The sequence below is a fragment of the Brassica oleracea genome, chromosome C5, assembly GCF_000695525.1.
Source record: "Brassica oleracea var. oleracea cultivar TO1000 chromosome C5, BOL, whole genome shotgun sequence".
NCBI classification, from domain to species: Eukaryota; Viridiplantae; Streptophyta; class Magnoliopsida; order Brassicales; family Brassicaceae; genus Brassica; species Brassica oleracea.
The window spans coordinates 3,310,465-3,313,706 of NC_027752.1; the positions used below are offsets into that span (position 1 = coordinate 3,310,465).

Genomic DNA, 3,242 nt, shown 5'->3' on the forward strand with positions numbered 1-3,242 from the left:
TTGACCAAAGATGATAGTATTTATTTTAAAACACTGCTTTTGCAGTTAGCCAAAAAAAAAATTGCTCTTAGTTAAATTAATCTAAGCAAAAAAAAAATTCTACATACATTGACCAAGTTATTAAAGACTATAAAATTGTTTCAAAGTCCTTTAGATTTTGACACGTGCAAGTTTATTTCTCATTTTTCTAATTGCTTATGTGTTTTATATTTAACTATTTTATTAAATATTGTTTCTGCAAAGCAATAAAAACTTATTTAGAGCTAATGGTCAAGGATAATGCATTAGCTGAAATTTCAGAAGTAGTACGGTCATTCAAAACTGGTATAAGCCATTTCTGAAAAACTTTTGGCTGCTATTGTTGTGGCTGGTTTTGTGGTTCTATATCAGCATTGTCTTGCTTTAAATTTTCGAAATCCTTTTTCGCAAGTTCTTCTCTTACCTGTGCTTACAAGCAAAAATGGCACACTATTTCAGAAACACGGAATGGTATATCAAAAGAGAGAAAGAATTGAGCTAAAATGGCACACTGTTGATAGTATACAATATTTGCTGAATTGTATTCCATCGCACCTTTACATTTTTAAAACACATCCCCTTGCTATAAAAGAACATGGATGAAAAGCAAGACTTATCAGGAAATGACAAAATATTTGTTCAAACACCAATATCCACACGAGTTTGAACAGACCAACATATAGTTACTTCAAGTTAAACAAAACTTTTGAAATAGACTTAAATCTTCACCCTACACTACAACACCAAGCATTAGTATTCCAGAATCAATAAGATGGCAAGTAACAAAACTTTATGTAGCTACCAGAGAAACTTTAACATAGGACAAAGCAAAAGAGGTGCAAACTCAAAAACATCAAAACCATCAAGGATAAGACTTGCACAGAAATTTCAGAGCTAAGAAGCTTGGAGGAGTCGAAGTAAAAGAAGTACCTCAAATTGTTCTAAAATGGAAAAATCTCCAGAGTCTAATCTCTTCTACAGTGTCTTAGAAGCTACAACACATTCCAAATAGAGATAAGACAAACAGAACACTAATGAGCTTTAACATCAACAAAAAGGACAGCAGTGACCTCCTTAGGATCAATTGGATCTGAGTACACGCCATTAGTATTAGATGACAGTATCAGAATGCTTCGGCTTGGGAATTGTTTCCAAACGAATATATCCGGAGACCTCCTCCGAAACAGATACAGTGGTGTGCTTACCATTTGCTAACAGGTGAAGGTACAGCTTAACTGTCCACCATGATGCCACTACTAATATATTCTTTTCCTATATGTAATCAACAGAGTTTCAATGAGTTCTAGTGATGAATCCTCAAACAAAAAACGAACAAAGTCTAAACATATAGGTAAAAGGAACATAACTTTGAATCAAAAATGGAACAATTGAGTAGCCCACAACAGAAAAGAGTCAAAACACAAACCTTAGTCACGAGAGGACAAAAAGACAGAAGAGAAGTCAAAAAGAAAACTTGTGAGAGCGTTCTCTACACTGGGAACATAATTATTCAAACAGTTTCAAATCGTCCCACGAGTACTTTCGGTGCTTCTCATATAATGCTTCTTTATCAAAGACTTCATCGAAAACTTGGCCACATCGGGAATAGCTCCACTGAGATATACATAGCTCCATTGGGAAAGGTCTGGCTCCTTCTCGTGGTACACAACTCCGATGAGCTCTCCAAGACTCCAACGCAAGATGATTAACATAAGGACGCTATTAGTGGGAGAATCAACACGATCGTCATCACTCGCCTCTCTAATCGCCAAGGTTCTATCAAATAAGAGAATATTAGGTTAATGTAATCAGAGTACTTAAGTACCCTTAATGTAGTCGCCTCTTTCCCCTTAAGGACACGTTAATTTATTAGGCAGAGTTTGTCATGTTAAAAACGACTGTGTATAAGCCCAATGGCATGGGAAGGTAAATATTAAGGAAAAATCAGGGTTAAGTACTAATTGTACTTCAGTTTTAATAGATTAGATTAGAAGATTGTTAGATTCAAAATTTTCAATTTAGTACGTACCTCATATACTTTTAAAGAAGTCATTTGTATGATTGAAGAAGACAAAAAAAAACATCGTAATATTCAGTTTAATGAAACATTACACTTAAAATTTGAAAGATAAGATCAAGAACCATAATTAACTACTAGAGTTTAGCAGAACACCACACTAATTGGTCATTTGTACTCTATGATTATCTTTTTACATAAAATCGAGACATGTTGGTCATTTGCATCATGTATACAAACTACTAAAATCAAAATGGCAATATATAATTATCATCGGTTTTTCATATTCCCAATAAAATATATAAGAAGTCATGGAGCTATTTTGAGTATAATGATACAAACATTACTCTAAATGATTTTAGTGGCTTGGGGATGAATTATTAAGTCAACCATATAGTTAAACCATTGTTTTGTTAATAGATTTTATCATATATCAATAGAATAAATAGATTAATAGATTTTACAGTATATCAATTGAAATCTGTTGAAATTATAAAATAGATTTTTAACAAACGCCCATCTCGGTTTAATAAACCAGTTTCGTGTCTATCAAACCAAATTGAGTATTCGTGAATGTATAAATATTATGGGATTCTATGAAATTCATTTGGTGAGAAAACATTTCCGGAGTTATTGATTGTATATTTTTTTTTTGTATTTTTGGTAGGTGTAAAATTGTTACGACAATTATTGTTTCCTAAATTATGTAGTTTTAAATTCTAATATACTTTTTGAACAAGTCAAATCCCTTAATATGACGATTTTAACTATTATTTCTTTAAATTTGGAAACACAAATAAATTTGGAATACTACCATGGAATTACATATAGCAATCATTAATGTAATATTTTTTGCTGCCTGATTTATCATCGAATATTACAATTACGGCAACTTTAAAATTGTAGTGGAGCGCAAGTTACGTAAAATCAAATAGTGAGATTTTGCTATCATTATGGCGATTTGCTTGCAAAAATTGTAACCCTAAACTCATGTTTCTCATGTTTTTTCTCTCTTAAATTCATAATAAATTTATATTAGTCTTTGCTCACTCTTATAGATTTGATTTTCCATAAGATACACTTAATTACACCTATCAATTATAGAAACTTAAAAAAAAAAACAAATAAGCTTACACTATATAAACATGCAAATTTTCGTTCCATAGTTCATTATATCTAATATTTGTGACTTTTGACTTTCTAATAT

At 31.6% G+C, this 3,242-nt stretch overlaps 1 long non-coding RNA gene across 1 annotated transcript; it reads right to left on the reverse strand.

The window, feature by feature from the left end:
* Window positions 1–844: 844 nt before the first annotated feature.
* LOC106294202 lies at window positions 845–1,817 on the reverse strand. The gene is made up of 3 exons (XR_001260767.1): window positions 1,445–1,817; window positions 1,089–1,290; window positions 845–1,010 (listed from the first exon to the last, which is right to left on the reverse strand). It is a non-coding gene; the product is annotated as an uncharacterized LOC106294202 (long non-coding RNA).
* Between the last annotated feature and the right edge of the window lie 1,425 nt (window positions 1,818–3,242).